Raw genomic sequence first — 22,985 nt, 5'->3', positions numbered from 1 at the left:
ATTAATGTTGTTTTCTCCTATGCTTTATTAAATTGTATTTATGTTGTTTTATACTATGCTTCATTAAATTGTATTTATTTTATTTCATCCTATGCTTTATTAAATTCTATTTATGTTGTTTTCTCCTATGCTTTATTAAATTGTATTTATGTTGTTTTAACCCAGGCTTCATTAAATTGTATTTATGTTGTTTTATCTTATGCTTTATTAAATTGTATTTATGTTGTTTTAACCCATGCTTTATTAAATTGCATTTATGTTGTTTTATCTTATGCTTTATTAAATTGTAGTTATGTTGTTTTATCTTATGCTTTATTAAATTGTATTTACGTTGTTTTATCCTATGCTTTATTAAATTGTATTTATGTTGTTTTATCCTATGCTTTATTAAATTGTTTTTCTGTTGTTTAAACCTATGCTTTATTAAATTGTATTTACGTTGTTTTAACCTATGCTTTATTAAATTGTATTTATGTTGTTTTAACCTATGCTTTATTAAATTGTATTTATGTTGTTTTAACCCATGCTTCATTAAATTGCATTTATGTTGTTTTATCTTATGCTTTATTAAATTGTATTTATGTTGTTTTGTCCTATGCTTTATTAAATTGTATTTATGTTGTTTTAACCCATGCTTTATTAAATTGCATTTATGTTGTTTTATCTTATGCTTTATTAAATTGAATTTATGTTGTTTTATCTTATGCTTTATTAAATTGTATTTATGTTGTTTTAACCCATGCTTTATTAAATTGTTTTTATGTTGTTTTATCCTATGCTTTATTAAATTGTATTTATGTTGTTCTATCCTATGCTTTATTAAATTGTATTTATGTTTTTTTTATCCTATGGTTTATTAAATTGTATTTATGTTGTTTTGTCCTATGCTTTATTAAATTGTATTTATGTTGTTTTAACCCATGCTTCATTAAATTGTATTTATGTTGTTTTATCCCATGCTTTATTAAATTGTATTCATGTTGTTTTATATTATGCTTCATTAAATTGTATTTATGTTGTTTTATCTTATGCTTTATTAAATTGTATTTATGTTGTTTTGTCCTATGCTTTATTAAATTGTATTTATGTTGTTTTAACCCATGCTTCATTAAATTGTATTTATGTTGTTTTATCTTATGCTTTATTAAATTGTATTTATGTTGTTTTATCTTATGCTTTATTAAATTGTATTTATGTTGTTTTAACCCATGCTTTATTAAATTGCATTTATGTTGTTTTATCTTATGCTTTATTAAATTGTATTTATGTTGTTTTATCCTATGCTTTATTAAATTGTATTTATGTTGTTTTATCCTATGCTTTATTAAATTGTATTTATGTTGTTTTAACCCATGCTTTATTAAATTGTATTTATGTTGTTTTATCCTATGCTTTATTAAATTGTATTTATGTTGTTTTATCCTATGCTTTATTAAATTTTATTGATGTTGTTTTATCCTATGCTTTATTAAATTGTATTTATGTTGTTTTAACCTATGATTTTTTAAATTGTATTTATGTTGTTTTTTCCTATGCTTTATTAAATTGTATTTATGTTGTTTTATCCTATGCTTTATTAAATTGTATTTATGTTGTTTTAACCTATGCTTTATTAAATTGTATTTATGTTGTTCTATCCTATGCTTTATTAAATTGTATTTATGTTGTTTTATCCTATGGTTTATTAAATTGTATTTATGTTGTTTTGCCCTATGCTTTATTAAATTGTATTTATGTAGTTTTAACCCATGCTTCATTAAATTGTATTTATGTTGTTTCAACCCATGCTTCATTAAATTGTATTCATGTTGTTTTATCTTATGCTTCATTAAATTGTATTTATGTTGTTTTATCTTATGCTTTATTAAATTGTATTTATGTTGTTTTGTCCTATGCTTTATTAAATTGTATTTAGGTTGTTTTAACCCATGCTTCATTAAATTGTATTTATGTTGTTTTATCTTGTGCTTTATTAAATTGTATTTATGTTGTTTTATCTTATGCTTTATTAAATTGTATTTATGTTGTTTTAACCCATGCTTTATTAAATTGCATTTATGTTGTTTTATCTTATGCTTTATTAAATTGTATTTATGTTGTTTTATCCTATGCTTTATTAAATTGTATTTACGTTGTTTTATCCTATGCTTTATTAAATTGTATTTATGTTGTTTTATCCTATGCTTTATTAAATTGTATTTCTGTTGTTTTAACCTATGCTTTATTAAATTGTATTTACGTTGTTTTAACCTATGCTTTATTAAATTGTATTTATGTTGTTTTAACCTATGCTTTATTAAATTGTATTTATGTTGTTTTAACCCATGCTTCATTAAATTGTATTTATGTTGTTTTATCTTATGCTTTATTAAATTGTATTTATGTTGTTTTGTCCTATGCTTTATTAAATTGTATTTATGTTGTTTTAACCCATGCTTTATTAAATTGCATTTATGTTGTTTTACCTTATGCTTTATTAAATAGTATTTATGTTGTTTTATCCTATGCTTTATTAAATTGTATTTATGTTGTTTTATCCTATGCTTTATTAAATTTTATTGATGTTGTTTTATCCTATGCTTTATTAAATTGTATTTATGTTGTTTTATTCTATGCTTTATTAAATTGTATTTATGTTGCTTTAACTTATGCTTTATTAAATTGTATTTATGTTGTTTTATCCTATGCTTTATTAAATTGTATTTATGTTGTTTTAAAATATGCTTTATTAAATTGTATTTATGTTGTTTTATCCTATGCTTTATTAAATTGTATTTATGTTGTTTTATCCTATACTTTATTAAATTGTATTTATGTTGTTTTATCCTATGCTTTATTAAATTGTATTTATGTTGTTTTATCCTATGCTTTTTTAAATTGTATTTATGTTGTTTTATCCTATGCTTTATTAAATTGTATTTATGTTGTTTTAACCCATGCTTCATTAAATTGTATTTATGTTTTTTTAACCTATGCTTTATTAAATTGTATTTATGTTGTTTTATCCTATGCTTTATTAAATTGTATTTATGTTGTTTTGTCCTATGCTTTATTAAATTGTATTTATGTTGTTTTAACCTATGCTTTATTAAATTGTATTTATGTTGTTTTAACCCATGCTTTATTAAATTGTATTCATGTTGTTTTATCCTATGCTTTAATAAATTGTATTTATGTTGTTTTATACTATGCTTAATTAAATTGTATTTATGTTGTTTTATCCTATGCTTTAATCAATTTTATTGATGTTGTTTTATCCTATGCTTTATTAAATTGTATTTATGTTGTTTTAACCTATGATTTTTTAAATTGTATTTATGTTGTTTTATCCTATGCTTTATTAAATTGTATTTATGTTGTTTTATCCTATGCTTTATTAAATTGTATTTATGTTGTTTTAACCTATGCTTTTTTAAATTGTATATATGTTGTTCTATCCTATGCTTTATTAAATTGTATTTATGTTGTTTTATCCTATGGTTTATTAAATTGTATTTATGTTGTTTTGTCCTATGCTTTATTAAATTGTATTTATGTTGTTTTATCCTATGCTTTATTAAATTGTATTTATGTTGTTTTATCTTATGCTTTATTAAATTGTATTTATGTTGTTTTATCCTATGCTTTATTAAATTGTATTTATGTTGTTTTATCCTATGCTTTATTAAATTGTATTTATGTTGTTTTATCCTATGCTTTATTAAATTGTATTTCTGTTGTTTTAACCTATGCTTTATTAAATTGTATTTATGTTGTTTTATCTTATGCTTTATTAAATTGTATTTATGTTGTTTTGTCCTATGCTTTATTAAATTGTATTTATGTTGTTTTAACCCTTGCTTTATTAAATTGCATTTATGTTGTTTTATCTTATGTTTTATTAAATTGTATTTATGTTGTTTTATCTTATTCTTTATTAAATTGTTTTTATGTTGTTTTAACCCATGCTTTATTAAATTGTATTTATGTTGTTTTATCCTATGCTTTATTAAATTGTATTTATGTTGTTTTAACCCATGCTTTATTAAATTTTATTGATGTTGTTTTATCCTATGCTTTATTAAATTGTATTTATGTTGTTTTAACCTATGCTTTATTACATCGTGTTTATGTTGTTTTATCCTATGCTTTATTAAATTGCATTTATGTTGTTTTATCTTATGTTTTATTAAATTGTATTTATGTTGTTTTATCCTATACTTTATTAAATTGTATTTATGTTGTTTTATCCTATGCTTTATTAAATTGTATTTATGTTGTTTTATCCTATGCTTTATTAAATTGTATTTATGTTGTTTTGTCCTATGCTTTATTAAATTGTATTTATGTTGTTTTAACCCATGCTTCATTAAATTGTATTTATGTTTTTTTAGCCTATGCTTTATTAAATTGTATTTATGTTGTTTTATCCTATGCTTTATTAAATTGTATTTATGTTGTTTTGTCCTATGCTTTATTAAATTGTATTTATGTTGTTTTAACCTATGCTTTATTAAATTGTATTTATGTTGTTTTATCCTATGCTTTATTAAATTGTATTTATGTTGTTTTATCCTATGCTTTATTAAATTGTATTTATGTTTTTTTAACCTATGCTTTATTAAATTGTATTTATGTTGTTTTATCCTATGCTTTATTAAATTGTATTTATGTTGTTTTAACCTATGCTTTATTAAATTGGATTTATGTTTTTTTAACCTATGCTTTATTAAATTGTTTTTATGTTGTTTTAACCTATGCTTTACTAAATTGTATTTATGATGTTTTATCCTATGTTTTATTCAATAGTATTTATGTTGTTTTAAAATATGCTTTATTAAATTCTATTTATGTTGTTTTATCCTATGCTTTATTAAATTGTATTTATGTTGTTTTATCCTATACTTTATTAAATTGTATTTATGTTGTTTTATCCTATGCTTTATTAAATTGTATTTATGTTGTTTTATCCTATGCTTTATTAAATTGTATTTATGTTGTTTTAACCTATGCTTTATTAAATTGTTTTTATGTTGTTTTAACCTATGCTTTACTAAATTGTATTTATGTTGTTTTATCCTATGCTTTATTAAATTGTATTTATGTTGTTTTAAAATATGCTTTATTAAATTGTATTTATGTTGTTTTAAAATATGCTTTATTAAATTGTATTTATGTTGTTTTATCCTATGCTTTATTAAATTGTATTTATGTTGTTTTATCCTATGCTTTATTAAATTGTATTTATGTTGTATTATCCTATGCTTTATTAAATTGTATTTATGTTGTTTTGTCCTATGCTTTATTAAATTGTATTTATGTTGTTTTAACCCATGCTTCATTAAATTGTATTTATGTTTTTTTAACCTATGCTTTATTAAATTGTATTTATGTTGTTTTATCCTATGCTTTATTAAATTGTATTTATGTTGTTTTATCCTATGCTTTATTAAATTGTATTTATGTTGTTTTATCCTATGCTTTATTAAATTGTATTTATGTTTTTTTAACCTATGCTTTATTAAATTGTATTTATGTTGTTTTATCCTATGCTTTATTAAATTGTATTTATGTTGTTTAACCTATGCTTTATTAAATTGTATTTATGTTGTTTTAACCTATGCTTTATTAAATTGTTTTTATGTTGTTTTAACCTATGCTTTACTAAATTGTATTTATGTTGTTTTATCCTATGTTTTATTCAATAGTATTTATGTTGTTTTAAAATATGCTTTATTAAATTGTATTTATGTTGTTTTATCCTATGCTATATTAAATTGTATTTATGTTGTTTTATCCTATACTTTATTAAATTGTATTTATGTTGTTTTATCCTATGCTTTATTAAATTGTATTTATGTTGTTTTATCCTATGCTTTATTAAATTGTATTTATGTTGTTTTGTCCTATGCTTTATTAAATTGTATTTATGTTGTTTTAACCCATGCTTCATTAAATTGTATTTATGTTTTTTTAACCTATGCTTTATTAAATTGTATTTATGTTGTTTTATCCTATGCTTTATTAAATTGTATTTATGTTGTTTTATCCTATGCTTTATTAAATTGTATTTATGTTGTTTTATCCTATGCTTTATTAAATTGTATTTATGTTTTTTTAACCTATGCTTTATTAAATTGTATTTATGTTGTTTTATCCTATGCTTTATTAAATTGTATTTATGTTGTTTAACCTATGCTTTATTAAATTGTATTTATGTTGTTTTAACCTATGCTTTATTAAATTGTTTTTATGTTGTTTTAACCTATGCTTTACTAAATTGTATTTATGTTGTTTTATCCTATGTTTTATTCAATAGTATTTATGTTGTTTTAAAATATGCTTTATTAAATTGTATTTATGTTGTTTTATCCTATGCTATATTAAATTGTATTTATGTTGTTTTATCCTATACTTTATTAAATTGTATTTATGTTGTTTTATCCTATGCTTTATTAAATTGTATTTATGTTGTTTTATCCTATGCTTTATTAAATTGTATTTATGTTGTTTTGTCCTATGCTTTATTAAATTGTATTTATGTTGTTTTAACCCATGCTTCATTAAATTGTATTTATGTTTTTTTAACCTATGCTTTATTAAATTGTATTTATGTTGTTTTATCCTATGCTTTATTTAATTGTATTTATGTTGTTTTGTCCTATGCTTTATTAAATTGTATTTATGTTGTTTTAACCTATGCTTTGTTAAATTGTATTTATGTTGTTTTATCCTATGCTTTATTAAATTGTATTTATGTTGTTTTATCCTATGGTTTATTAAATTGTATTTATGTTGTTTTGTCCTATGCTTTATTAAATTGTATTTATGTTGTTTTATCCTATGCTTTATTAAATTGTATTTATGTTTTTTTAACCTATGCTTTATTAAATTGTATTTATGTTGTTTTATCCTATGCTTTATTAAATTGTATTTATGTTGTTTTAACCTATGCTTTATTAAATTGTATTTATGTTGTTTTAACCTATGCTTTATTAAATTGTTTTTATGTTGTTTTAACCTATGCTTTACTAAATTGTATTTATGTTGTTTTATCCTATGTTTTATTCAATAGTATTTATGTTGTTTTAAAATATGCTTTATTAAATTGTATTTATGTTGTTTTATCCTATGCTATATTAAATTGTATTTATGTTGTTTTATCCTATGCTTTATTAAATTGTATTTATGTTGTTTTGTCCTATGCTTTATTAAATTGTATTTATGTTGTTTTAACCCATGCTTCATTAAATTGTATTTATGTTTTTTTAACCTATGCTTTATTAAATTGTATTTATGTTGTTTTATCCTATGCTTTATTTAATTGTATTTATGTTGTTTTGTCCTATGCTTTATTAAATTGTATTTATGTTGTTTTAACCTATGCTTTGTTAAATTGTATTTATGTTGTTTTATCCTATGCTTTATTAAATTGTATTTATGTTGTTTTATCCTATGGTTTATTAAATTGTATTTATGTTGTTTTGTCCTATGCTTTATTAAATTGTATTTATGTTGTTTTATCCTATGCTTTATTAAATTGTATTTATGTTTTTTTAACCTATGCTTTATTAAATTGTATTTATGTTGTTTTATCCTATGCTTTATTAAATTGTATTTATGTTGTTTTAACCTATGCTTTATTAAATTGTATTTATGTTGTTTTAACCTATGCTTTATTAAATTGTTTTTATGTTGTTTTAACCTATGCTTTACTAAATTGTATTTATGTTGTTTTATCCTATGTTTTATTCAATAGTATTTATGTTGTTTTAAAATATGCTTTATTAAATTGTATTTATGTTGTTTTATCCTATGCTATATTAAATTGTATTTATGTTGTTTTATCCTATGCTTTATTAAATTGTATTTATGTTGTTTTATCCTATGCTTTATTAAATTGTATTTATGTTGTTTTATCCTATGCTTTATTAAATTGTATTTATGTTGTTTTGTCCTATGCTTTATTAAATTGTATTTATGTTGTTTTAACCCATGCTTCATTAAATTGTATTTATGTTTTTTTAACCTATGCTTTATTAAATTGTATTTATGTTGTTTTATCCTATGCTTTATTTAATTGTATTTATGTTGTTTTGTCCTATGCTTTATTAAATTGTATTTATGTTGTTTTAACCTATGCTTTGTTAAATTGTATTTATGTTGTTTTATCCTATGCTTTATTAAATTGTATTTATGTTGTTTTATCCTATGGTTTATTAAATTGTATTTATGTTGTTTTGTCCTATGCTTTATTAAATTGTATTTATGTTGTTTTAACCCATGCTTCATTAAATTGTATTTATGTTGTTTTATCCTATGCTTTATTAAATTGTATTCATGTTGTTTTATCTTATGCTTCATTAAATTGTATTTATGTTGTTTTATCTTATGCTTTATTAAATTGTATTTATGTTGTTTTGTCCTATGCTTTATTAAATTGTATTTATGTTGTTTTAACCCATGCATCATTAAATTGTATTTATGTTGTTTTATCTTATGCTTTATTAAATTGTATTTATGTTGTTTTAACCCATGCTTCATTAAATTGTATTTATTTTGTTTTATCTTATGCTTTATTAAATTATATTTATGTTGTTTTATCTTATGCTTTATTAAATTGTATTTATGTTGTTTTAACCCATGCTTTATTAAATTGCATTTATGTTGTTTTATCTTATGCTTTATTAAATTCTATTTATGTTGTTTTATCCTATGCTTTATTAAATTGTATTTAAGTTGTTTTATCCTATGCTTTATTAAATTGTATTTATGTTGTTTTATCCTATGCTTTTTTAAATTGTATTTCTGTTGTTTTAACCTGTGCTTTATTAAATTGTATTTACGTTTTTTTAACCTATGCTTTATTAAATTGTATTTATGTTGTTTTAACCTATGCTTTATTAAATTGTATTTATGTTGTTTTAACCCATGCTTCATTAAATTGTATTTATGTTGTTTTATCTTATGCTTTATTAAATTGTATTTATGTTGTTTTGTCCTATGCTTTATTAAATTGTATTTATGTTGTTTTAACCCATGCTTTATTAAATTGTATTTATGTTGTTTTATCTTATGCTTTATTAAATTGTATTTATGTTGTTTTAACCCTGCTTTATTAAATTGTATTTATGTTGTTTTATCCTATGCTTTAATAAATTGTATTTATGTTGTTTTATCTTATGCTTTATTAAATTGCATTTATGTTGTTTTAACCCATGCTTTATTAAATTGCATTTATGTTGTTTTATCTTATGCTTTATTAAATTGTATTTATGTTGTTTTATCCTATGCTTTATTAAATTGTATTTATGTTGTATTATCCTATGCTTTATTAAATTGTATTTATGTTGTTTTGTCCTATGCTTTATTAAATTGTATTTATGTTGTTTTAACCCATGCGTCATTAAATTGTATTTATGTTTTTTTAACCTATGCTTTATTAAATTGTATTTATGTTGTTTTATCCCATGCTTTATTAAATTGTATTTATGTTGTTTTGTCCTATGCTTTATTAAATTGTATTTATGTTGTTTTAACCTATGCTTTATTAAATTGTATTTATGTTGTTTTATCCTATGCTTTATTAAATTGTATTTATGTTGTTTTATCCTATGCTTTATTAAATTGTATTTATGTTTTTTTAACCTATGCTTTATTAAATTGTATTTATGTTGTTTTATCCTATGCTTTATTAAATTGTATTTATGTTGTTTTAACCTATGCTTTATTAAATTGTATTTATGTTTTTTTAACCTATGCTTTATTAAATTGTTTTTATGTTGTTTTAACCTATGCTTTACTAAATTGTATTTATGTTGTTTTATCCTATGTTTTATTCAATAGTATTTATGTTGTTTTAAAATATGCTTTATTAAATTGTATTTATGTTGTTTTAAAATATGCTTTATTAAATGGTATTTATGTTGTTTTATCCTATACTTTATTAAATTGTATTTATGTTGTTTTATCCTATGCTTTATTAAATTGTATTTATGTTGTTTTATCCTATGCTTTATTAAATTGTATTTATGTTGTTTTATCCTATGCTTTAATGAATTGTATTTATGTTGTTTTATCTTATGCTTTATTAAATTGTATTTATGTTGTTTTAACCCATGCTTTATTAAATTGCATTTATGTTGTTTTATCTTATGCTTTATTAAATTGTATTTATGTTGTTTTATCCTATGCTTTATTAAATTGTATTTATGTTGTATTATCCTATGCTTTATTAAATTGTATTTATGTTGTTTTATCCTATGCTTTTTTAAATTGTATTTATGTTGTTTTGTCCTATGCTTTATTAAATTGTATTTATGTTGTTTTAACCTATGCTTTATTAAATTGTATTTATGTTGTTTTATCCTATGCTTTATTAAATTGTATTTATGTTGTTTTATCCTATGCTTTATTAAATTGTATTTATGTTTTTTTAACCTATGCTTTATTAAATTGTATTTATGTTGTTTTATCCTATGCTTTATTAAATTGTATTTATGTTGTTTTAACCTATGCTTTATTAAATTGTATTTATGTTGTTTTAACCTATGCTTTATTAAATTGTTTTTATGTTGTTTTAACCTATGCTTTACTAAATTGTATTTATGTTTTTTTATCCTATGTTTTATTCAATAGTATTTATGTTGTTTTAAAATATGCTTTATTAAATTGTATTTATGTTGTTTTATCCTATGCTTTATTAAATTGTATTTATGTTGTTTTATCCTATGCTTTATTAAATTGTATTTATGTTTTTTTAACCTATGCTTTATTAAATTGTATTTATGTTGTTTTATCCTATGCTTTATTAAATTGTATTTATGTTGTTTTAACCTATGCTTTATTAAATTGTATTTATGTTTTTTTAACCTATGCTTTATTAAATTGTTTTTATGTTGTTTTAACCTATGCTTTACTAAATTGTATTTATGTTGTTTTATCCTATGTTTTATTCAATAGTATTTATGTTGTTTTAAAATATGCTTTATTAAATTGTATTTATGTTGTTTTAAAATATGCTTTATTAAATTGTATTTATGTTGTTTTATCCTATACTTTATTAAATTGTATTTATGTTGTTTTATCCTATGCTTTATTAAATTGTATTTATGTTGTTTTATCCTATGCTTTATTAAATTGTATTTATGTTGTTTTATCCTATGCTTTAATGAATTGTATTTATGTTGTTTTATCTTATGCTTTATTAAATTGTATTTATGTTGTTTTAACCCATGCTTTATTAAATTGCATTTATGTTGTTTTATCTTATGCTTTATTAAATTGTATTTATGTTGTTTTATCCTATGCTTTATTAAATTGTATTTATGTTGTATTATCCTATGCTTTATTAAATTGTATTTATGTTGTTTTATCCTATGCTTTTTTAAATTGTATTTATGTTGTTTTGTCCTATGCTTTATTAAATTGTATTTATGTTGTTTTAACCTATGCTTTATTAAATTGTATTTATGTTGTTTTATCCTATGCTTTATTAAATTGTATTTATGTTGTTTTATCCTATGCTTTATTAAATTGTATTTATGTTTTTTTAACCTATGCTTTATTAAATTGTATTTATGTTGTTTTATCCTATGCTTTATTAAATTGTATTTATGTTGTTTTAACCTATGCTTTATTAAATTGTATTTATGTTGTTTTAACCTATGCTTTATTAAATTGTTTTTATGTTGTTTTAACCTATGCTTTACTAAATTGTATTTATGTTTTTTTATCCTATGTTTTATTCAATAGTATTTATGTTGTTTTAAAATATGCTTTATTAAATTGTATTTATGTTGTTTTATCCTATGCTATATTAAATTGTATTTATGTTGTTTTATCCTATACTTTATTAAATTGTATTTATGTTGTTTTATCCTATGCTTTATTAAATTGTATTTATGTTGTTTTATCCTATGCTTTATTAAATTGTATTTATGTTGTTTTGTCCTATGCTTTATTAAATTGTATTTATGTTGTTTTAACCCATGCTTCATTAAATTGTATTTATGTTTTTTTAACCTATGCTTTATTAAATTGTATTTATGTTGTTTTATCCTATGCTTTATTAAATTGTATTTATGTTGTTTTGTCCTATGCTTTATTAAATTGTATTTATGTTGTTTTAACCTATGCTTTGTTAAATTGTATTTATGTTGTTTTATCCTATGCTTTATTAAATTGTATTTATGTTGTTTTATCCTATGGTTTATTAAATTGTATTTATGTTGTTTTGTCCTATGCTTTATTAAATTGTCATTATGTTGTTTTATCCCATGCTTCATTAAATTGTATTTATGTTGTTTTATCCTATGCTTTATTAAATTGTATTCATGTTGTTTTATCTTATGCTTTATTAAATTGTATTTATGTTGTTTTATCTCATGCTTTATTAAATTGTATTTATGTTGTTTTGTCCTATGCTTTATTAAATTGTATTTATGTTGTTTTAACCCATGCTTCATTAAATTGTATTTATGTTGTTTTATCTTATGCTTTATTAAATTGTATTTATGTTGTTTTAACCAATGCTTCATTAAATTGTATTTATGTTGTTTTATCTTATGCTTTATTAAATTGTATTTATGTTGTTTTATCTTATGCTTTATTAAATTGTATTTATGTTGTTTTAACCCATGCTTTATTAAATTGCATTTATGTTGTTTTATCTTATGCTTTATTAAATTGTATTTATGTTGTTTTATCCTATGCTTTATTAAATTGTATTTACGTTGTTTTATCCTATGCTTTATTAAATTGTATTTATGTTGTTTTATCCTATGCTTTATTAAATTGTATTTCTGTTGTTTTAACCTATGCTTTATTAAATTGTATTTACGTTGTTTTAACCTATGCTTTATTAAATTGTATTTATGTTGTTTTAACCTATGCTTTATTAAATTGTATTTATGTTGTTTTAACCCATGCTTCATTAAATTGTATTTATGTTGTTTTATCTTATGCTTTATTAAATTGTATTTATGTTGTTTTGTCTTATGCTTTATTAAATTGTATTTATGTTGTTTTAACCCATGCTTTATTAAATTGTATTTATGTTGTTTTATCCTATGCTTTATTAAATTGTATTTTTGTTGTTTTAACCCATGCTTTATTAAATTGTATTTATGTTGTTTTATCCTATGCTTTAATAAATTGTATTTATGTTGTTTTATCTTATGCTTTATTAAATTGTATTTATGTTGTTTTAACCCATGCTTTATTAAATTGCATTTATGTTGTTTTATCTTATGCTTTATTAAATTGTATTTATGTTGTTTTATCCTATGCTTTATTAAATTGTATTTATGTTGTTTTATCCTATGCTTTATTAAATTGTATTTATGTTGTTTTATCCTATGCTTTATTAAATTTTATTGATGTTGTTTTATCCTATGCTTTATTAAATTGTATTTATGTTGTTTTAACCTATGATTTTTTAAATTGTATTTATGTTGTTTTTTCCTATGCTTTATTAAATTGTATTTATGTTGTTTTATCCTATGCTTTATTAAATTGTATTTATGTTGTTTTAACCTATGCTTTATTAAATTGTATTTCTGTTGTTCTACCCTATGCTTTATTAAATTGTATTTATGTTGTTTTATCCTATGGTTTATTAAATTGTATTTATGTTGTTTTGTCCTATGCTTTATTAAATTGTATTTATGTTGTTTTAACCCATGCTTCATTAAATTGTATTTATGTTGTTTCAACCCATGCTTCATTAAATTGTATTCATGTTGTTTTATCTTATGCTTCATTAAATTGTATTTATGTTGTTTTATCTTATGCTTTATTAAATTGTATTTATGTTGTTTTGTCCTATGCTTTATTAAATTGTATTTATGTTGTTTTAACCCATGCTTCATTAAATTGCATTTATGTTGTTTTATCTTATGCTTTATTAAATTGTATTTATGTTGTTTTATCCTATGCTTTATTAAATTGTATTTACGTTGTTTTATCCTATGCTTTATTAAATTGTATTTATGTTCTTTTATCCTATGCTTTATTAAATTGTATTTCTGTTGTTTTAACCTATGCTTTATTAAATTGTATTTACGTTGTTTTAACCTATGCTTTATTAAATTGTATTTATGTTGTTTTAACCTATGCTTTATTAAATTGTATTTATGTTGTTTTAACCCATGCTTCATTAAATTGTATATATGTTGTTTTATCTTATGCTTTATTAAATTGTATTTATGTTGTTTTGTCCTATGCTTTCTTAAATTGTATTTATGTTGTTTAACCCATGCTTTATTAAATTGCATTTATGTTGTTTTACCTTATGCTTTATTAAATTGTATTTATGTTGTTTTATCTTATGCTTTATTAAATTGTATTTATGTTGTTTTAACCCATGCTTTATTAAATTGTATTTATGTTGTTTTATCCTATGCTTTATTAAATTGTATTTATGTTGTTTTATCCTATGCTTTATTAAATTTTATTGATGTTGTTTTATCCTATGCTTTATTAAATTGTATTTATGTTGTTTTAACCTATGATATATTAAATTGTATGTATGTTGTTTTATCCTATGCTTTATTAAATTGTATTTATGTTGTTTTATCCTGTGCTTTATTAAATTGTATTTATGTTGTTTTATCCTATGCTTTATTAAATTGTATTTATGTTGTTTTAACCTATGCTTTATTACATCGTGTTTATGTTGTTTTATCCTATGCTTTATTAAATTGTATTTATGTTGCTTTAACCTATGCTTTATTAAATTGTATTTATGTTGTTTTATCCTATGCTTTATTAAATGGTATTTATGTTGTTTTATCCTATGCTTTATTAAATTGTATTTATGTTGTTTTAACCTATGCTTTATTAAACTGTATTTATGTTGTTTTATCCTATGATTTATTAAATTGTATTTATGTTGTTTTATCCTATGCTTTATTAAATTGTATTTATGTTGTTTTAACCTATGCTTTATTAAATTGTATTTATGTTGTTTTATCCTATGCTTTATTAAATTGTATTTATGTTGCTTTAATCTATGCTTTATTAAATTGTATTTATGTTTTTTTATCCTATGCTTTATTAAATTGTATTTATGTTGTTTTATCCTATGCTTTATTAAATTGTATTTATGTGGTTTTATCCTATGCTTTATTAAATTGTATTTATGTTGTTTTAACCTATGCTTTATTAAATTGTATTTATGTTGTTTTAACCTATGCTTTATTAAATTGTTTTTATGTTGTTTTAACCTATGCTTTACTTAATTGTATTTATGTTGTTTTATCCTATGCTTTATTAAATTTTATTTATGTTGTTTTAAAATATGCTTTATTAAATTGTATTTATGTTGTTTTATCCTATGCTTTATTAAATTGTATTTATGTTGTTTTATCCTATACTTTATTAAATTGTATTTATGTTGTTTTATCCTATGCTTTATTAAATTGTATTTATGTTGTTTTATCCTATGCTTTATTAAATTGTATTTATGTTGTTTTGTCCTATGCTTTATTAAATTGTATTTATGTTGTTTTAACCCATGCTTCATTAAATTGTATTTATATTTTTTTAACCTATGCTTTATTAAATTGTATTTATGTTGTTTTATCCTATGCTTTATTAAATTGTATTTATGTTGTTTTGTCCTATGCTTTATTAAATTGTATTTATGTTGTTTTAACCTATGCTTTATTAAATTGTATTTATGTTGTTTTAACCCATGCTTTATTAAATTGTATTCATGTTGTTTTATCCTATGCTTTAATAAATTGTATTTATGTTGTTTTATAATATGCTTTATTAAATTGTATTTATGTTGTTTTATCCTATGCTTTATTAAATTGTATTTATGTTGTTTTATCCTATGCTTTATTAAATTGTATTTATGTTGTTTTAACCTATGCTTTATTAAATTGTATTTATGTTGTTCTATCCTATGCTTTATTAAATTGTATTTATGTTGTTTTATCCTATGGTTTATTATATTGTATTTATGTTGTTTTGTCCTATGCTTTATTAAATTGTATTTATGTTGTTTTAACCCATGCTTCATTAAATTGTATATATGTTGTTTTATCCTATGCTTTATTAAATTGTATTCATGTTGTTTTATCTTATGCTTCAATAAATTGTACTTATGTTGTTTTATCTTATGCTTTATTAAATTGTATTTATGTTGTTTTGTCCTATGCTTTATTAAATTGTATTTATGTTGTTTTAACCCATGCTTCATTAAATTGTATTTATGTTGTTTTATCTTATGCTTTATTAAATTGTATGTATGTTGTTTTATCTTATGCTTTATTAAATTGTATTTATGTTGTTTTAACCCATGCTTTATTAAATTGCATTTATGTTAATTTATCTTATGCTTTATTAAATTGTATTTATGTTGTTTTATCCTATGCTTTATTAAATTGTATTTACGTTGTTTTATCCTATGCTTTATTAAATTGTATTTATGTTGTTTTATCCTATGCTTTACTAAATTGTATTTCTGTTGTTTTAACCTATGCTTTATTAAATTGTATTTATGTTGTTTTATCTTATGCTTTATTAAATTGTATTTATGTTGTTTTGTCCTATGCTTTATTAAATTGTATTTATGTTGTTTTAACCCATGCTTTATTAAATTGCATTTATGTTGTTTTATCTTATGTTTTATTAAATTGTATTTATGTTGTTTTATCTTATGCTTTATTAAATTGTATTTATGTTGTTTTAACCCATGCTTTATTAAATTGTATTTATGTTGTTTTATCCTATGCTTTAATAAATTGTATTTATGTTGTTTTAACCCATGCTTTATTAAATTTTATTGATGTTGTTTTATCCTATGCTTTATTAAATTGTATTTATGTTGTTTTAACCTATGATTTATTAAATTGTATTTCTGTTGTTTTAACCTATGCTTTATTAAATTGTATTTACGTTGTTTTAACCTATGCTTTATTAAATTGTATTTATGTTGTTTTAACCTATGCTTTATTAAATTGTATATATGTTGTTTTAACCCATGCTTCATTAAATTGTATTTATGTTGTTTTATCTTATGCTTTATTAAATTGTATTTATGTTGTTTTGTCCTATGCTTTATTAAATTGTCTTTATGTTGTTTTAACCCATGCTTTATTAAATTGCATTTATGTTGTTTTACCTTATGCTTTATTAAATTGTATTTATGTTGTTTTATCTTATGCTTTATTAAATTGTATTTATGTTGTTTTATCCTATGCTTTATTAAATTGTATTTATGTTGTTTTATCCTATACTTTATTAAATTGTATTTATGTTGTTTTATCCTATGCTTTATTAAATTGTATTTATGTTGTTTTATCCTATGCTTTATTAAATTGTATTTATGTTGTTCTGTCCTATACTTTATTAAATTGTATTTATGTTGTTTTAACCCATGCTTCATTAAATTGTATTTATGTTTTTTTAACCTATGCTTTATTAAATTGTATTTATGTTGTTTTATCCTATGCTTTATTAAATTGTATTTATGTTGTTTTAACCTATGCTTTATTAAATTGTATTTATGTTGTTTTAACCTATGCTTTATTAAATTGTTTTTATGTTGTTTTAACCTATGCTTTACTAAATTGTATTTATGTTGTTTTATCCTATGCTTTATTAAATTGTATTTATGTTGTTTTAAAATATGCTTTATTAAATTGTATTTATGTTGTTTTATCCTATGCTTTATTAAATTGTATTTATGTTGTTTTATCCTATACTTTATTAAATTGTATTTATGTTGTTTTATCCTATGCTTTATTAAATTGTATTCATGTTGTTTTATCCTATGCTTTATTAAATTGTATTTATGTTGTTTTGTCCTATGCTTTATTAAATTGTATTTATGCTGTTTTAACCCATGCTTCATTAAATTGTATTTATGTTTTTTTAACCTATGCTTTATTAAATTGTATTTATGTTGTTTTATCCTATGCTTTATTAAATTGTATTTATGTTGTTTTGTCCTATGCTTTATTAAATTGCATTAATGTTGTTTTAACCTATGCTTTATTAAATTGTTTTTATGTTGTTTTATCCTATGCTTTATTAAATTGTATTTATGTTGTTTTATCCTATGCTTTATTAAATTGTATTTATGTTTTTTTAACCTATGCTTTATTAAATTGTATTTATGTTGTTTTATCCTATGCTTTATTAAATTGTATTTATGTTGTTTTAACCTATGCTTTATTAAATTGTATTTATGTTGTTTTAACCTATGCTTTATTAAATTGTTTTTATGTTGTTTTAACCTATGCTTTACTAAATTGTATTTATGTTGTTTTATCCTATGTTTTATTCAATAGTATTTATGTTGTTTTAAAATATGCTTTATTAAATTGTATTTATGTTGTTTTATCCTATGCTTTATTAAATTGTATTTATGTTGTTTTATCCTATACTTTATTAAATTGTATTTATGTTGTTTTATCCTATGCTTTATTAAATTGTATTTATGTTGTTTTATCCTATGCTTTATTAAATTGTATTTATGTTGTTTTGTCCTATGCTTTATTAAATTGTATTTATGTTGTTTTAACCCATGCTTCATTAAATTGTATTTATGTTTTTTTAACCTATGCTTTATTAAATTGTATTTATGTTGTTTTATCCTATGCTTTATTAAATTGTATTTATGTTGTTTTGTCCTATGCTTTATTAAATTGTATTTATGTTGTTTTAACCTATGCTTTGTTAAATTGTATTTATGTAGTTTTATCCTATGCTTTATTAAATTGTATTTATGTTGTTTTATCCTATGCTTTATTAAATTGCATTTATGTTTTTTTAACCTATGCTTTATTAAATTGTATTTATGTTGTTTTATCCTATGCTTTATTAAATTGTATTTATGTTGTTTTAACCTATGCTTTATTAAATTGTATTTATGTTGTTCTATCCTCTGCTTTATTAAATTGTATTTATGTTGTTTTATCCTATGGTTTATTAAATTGTATTTATGTTGTTTTGTCCTATGCTTTATTAGTTTGTATTTATGTTGTTTTAACCCAAGCTTCATTAAATTGTATTTATGTTGTTTTATCCTATGCTTTATTAAATTGTATTCATGTTGTTTTATCTTATGCTTTATTAAATTGTATTTATGTTGTTTTATCTTATGCTTTATTAAATTGTATTTATGTTGTTTTGTCCTATGCTTTATTAAATTGTTTTTATGTTGTTTTAACCTATGCTTTACTAAATTGTATTTATGTTGTTTTATCCTATGCTTTATTAAATTGTATTTATGTTGTTTTAAAATATGCTTTATTAAATTGTATTTATGTTGTTTTATCCTATGCTTTATTAAATTGTATTTATGTTGTTTTATCCTATACTTTATTAAATTGTATTTATGTTGTTTTATCCTATGCTTTATTAAATTGTATTTATGTTGTTTTATCCTATGCTTTATTAAATTGTATTTATGTTGTTTTGTCCTATGCTTTATTAAATTGTATTTATGTTGTTTTAACCCATGCTTCATTAAATTGTATTTATGTTTTTTTAACCTATGCTTTACTAAATTGTATTTATGTTGTTTTATCCTATGCTTTATTAAATTGTATTTATGTTGTTTTGTCCTATGCTTTATTAAATTGTATTTATGTTGTTTTAACCTATGCTTTGTTAAATTGTATTTATGTTGTTTTATCCTATGCTTTATTAAATTGTATTTATGTTGTTTTATCCTATGCTTTATTAAATTGCATTTAGGTTTTTTTAACCTATGCTTTATTAATTTGTATTTATGTTGTTTTATCCTATGCTTTATTAAATTGTATTTATGTTGTTTTAACCTATGCTTTATTAAATTGTATTTATGTTGTTCTATCCTCTGCTTTATTAAATTGTATTTATGTTGTTTTATCCTATGGTTTATTAAATTGTATTTATGTTGTTTTGTCCTATGCTTTATTAATTTGTATTTATGTTGTTTTAACCCAAGCTTCATTAAATTGTATTTATGTTGTTTTATCCTATGCTTTATTAAATTGTATTCATGTTGTTTTATCTTATGCTTTATTAAATTGTATTTATGTTGTTTTATCTTATGCTTTATTAAATTGTATTTATGTTGTTTTGTCCTATGCTTTATTAAATTGTTTTTATGTTGTTTTAACCTATGCTTTACTAAATTGTATTTATGTTGTTTTATCCTATGCTTTATTAAATTGTATTTATGTTGTTTTAAAATATGCTTTATTAAATTGTATTTATGTTGTTTTATCCTATGCTTTATTAAATTGTATTTATGTTGTTTTATCCTATACTTTATTAAATTGTATTAATGTTGTTTTATCCTATGCTTTATTAAATTGTATTTATGTTGTTTTATCCTATGCTTTATTAAATTGTATTTATGTTGTTTTGGTCTATGCTTTATTAAATTGTATTTATGCTGTTTTAACCCATGCTTCATTAAATTGTATTTATGTTTTTTTAACCTATGCTTTATTAAATTGTATTTTTGTTGTTTTTTCCTATGCTTTATTAAATTGTATTTATGTTGTTTTGTCCTATGCTTTATTAAATTGTATTAATGTTGTTTTAACCTATGCTTTATTAAATTGTTTTTATGTTGTTTTATCCTATGCTTTATTAAATTGTATTTATGTTGTTTTATCCTATGCTTTATTAAATTGTATTTATGTTTTTTTAACCTATGCTTTATTAAATTGTATTTATGTTGTTTTATCCTATGCTTTATTAAATTGTATTTATGTTGTTTTATCCTATGTTTTATTCAATAGTATTTATGTTGTTTTAAAATATGCTTTATTAAATTGTATTTATGTTGTTTTATCCTATGCTTTATAAAATTGTATTTATGTTGTTTTATCCTATACTTTATTAAATTGTATTTATGTTGTTTTATCCTATGCTTTATTAAATTGTATTTATGTTGTTTTATCCTATGCTTTATTAAATTGTATTTATGTTGTTTTGTCCTATGCTTTATTAAATTGTATTTATGTTGTTTTAACCCATGCTTCATTAAATTGTATTTATGTTTTTTTAACCTATGCTTTATTAAATTGTATTTATGTTGTTTTATCCTATGCTTTATTAAATTGTATTTATGTTGTTTTGTCCTATGCTTTATTAAATTGTATTTATGTTGTTTTAACCTATGCTTTGTTAAATTGTATTTATGTTGTTTTATCCTATGCTTTATTAAATTGTATTTATGTTGTTTTATCCTATGCTTTATTAAATTCCATTTATGTTTTTTTAACCTATGCTTTATTAAATTGTATTTATGTTGTTTTATCCTATGCTTTATTAAATTGTATTTATGTTGTTTTAACCTATGCTTTATTAAATTGTATTTATGTTGTTCTATCCTATGCTTTATTAAATTGTATTTATGTTGTTTTATCCTATGGTTTATTAAATTGTATTTATGTTGTTTTGTCCTATGCTTTACTAATTTGTATTTATGTTGTTTTAACCCAAGCTTCATTAAATTGTATTTATGTTGTTTTATCCTATGCTTTATTAAATTGTATTCATGTTGTTTTATCTTATGCTTTATTAACCCCTTAAGCCCCGGAGCATTTTTCGTTTTTGCATTTTCGTTTTTGCTCCCCTTGTTCCCAGAGCCATAGCGTTTTTATTTTTTGGTCAATATGGCCATGTGAGGGCTTATTTTTTGCGGGACGAGTTGTACTTTTCAACGCCATTAGTAGTTTTATCATATCCTGTACGGGAAAACGGGAAAAAAATTCCAAGTGCGGTAAAATTGCAAAAAAAGTGCAATACCACAGTTGTTTTTTATTTATTTTTTTTACCATGTTCACTGAATGCTAAAACTGACCTGCTCTTCTTATTCTACAGGTCATTACGAGTTCATAGACACCAAACATGTATAGGTTCTTTTATATTTAAGTGGTGAAAAAAAATTCCAAAATTTGGTAAAAAAAAATAAAAAAATAGCGCCATTTTCTAAGACCCGTAGCGTCTCCATTTTTCAGGATCTGGGGCTGGTTGAGGGCTTATTTTTTGCGTGCCGGGCTGTCGTTTTTATTGATACCATTTTGGGGTAGATCCGATGTTTTGATCGCCCGTTATTGCATTTTATTGCAATTTTGCAGCGACCAAAAAACGTAATTCTGGCGTTTAGAATTTTTTTCTCGTTACGCCGTTTACCGATCGGAATAATTCTTTTTTCATATTGATAGATCGGGCGATTCTGAACGCGGTGATACCAAATATGTGTATGTGGGGTTTTTTTTTATATATTTTATTTTGAATGGGGCGAAAGGGGGGTGATTTAAACTTTTATATTTTTTTATTTTTTTTTATATTTTTAAAAACTTTTTTTTTTTACTTTTTGCATGCTTCTATAGTCTCCATAGGAGACTAGAAGCAGCAACTGTCCGATCGCCTCTGCTACATACAGGGGACGAGCAGGTCCCCTGCATGCAGCAGAAATGGTCCTGTGCTATGAGCGCCGACCACTAGGTGGCGCTCATAGCGACAAGATCATGACAACCACAGGTGTCTGCTGCAGACCCTGGGTTGTCATGCACGCCCATCGGCGACCCGCGATCACGTGACGGGGTCGCCGGTGGGCGGGGCTTATGACGCGCTACCCGGAAGCGCGCGTTAAATGCTGCTGTCGGAGATTGACAGCAGCATTTAACTGGTTAACAGCCGCGGGTGGATCGCGATTCCACCCGCGGCTGTTGCGGGCACATGTCAGCTGTAAGAATCAGCTGACATGTGCTCGGTTCAGTGAGGGCTCAGCGCCGGAGCCCTCACTGAACCGGCGGTACGCAAATATGCGTACTAATACGTCCCCGGTAAGTAAGGGGTTAAATTGTATTTATGTTGTTTTATCTTATGCTTTATTAAATTGTATTTATGTTGTTTTGTCCTATGCTTTATTAAATTGTATTTATGTTGTTTTAACCCATGCTTCATTAAATTGTATTTATGTTGTTTTATCCTATGCTTTATTAAATTGTATTCATGTTGTTTTATCTTATGCTTCATTAAAT

This window comes from Phyllobates terribilis, unplaced genomic scaffold (assembly GCF_046119375.1).
Source record: "Phyllobates terribilis strain yellow unplaced genomic scaffold, ASM4611937v1 Scaffold_21__1_contigs__length_20361869, whole genome shotgun sequence".
NCBI classification, from domain to species: domain Eukaryota; kingdom Metazoa; phylum Chordata; class Amphibia; order Anura; family Dendrobatidae; genus Phyllobates; species Phyllobates terribilis.
This window is presented reverse-complemented; position numbering follows the sequence as displayed.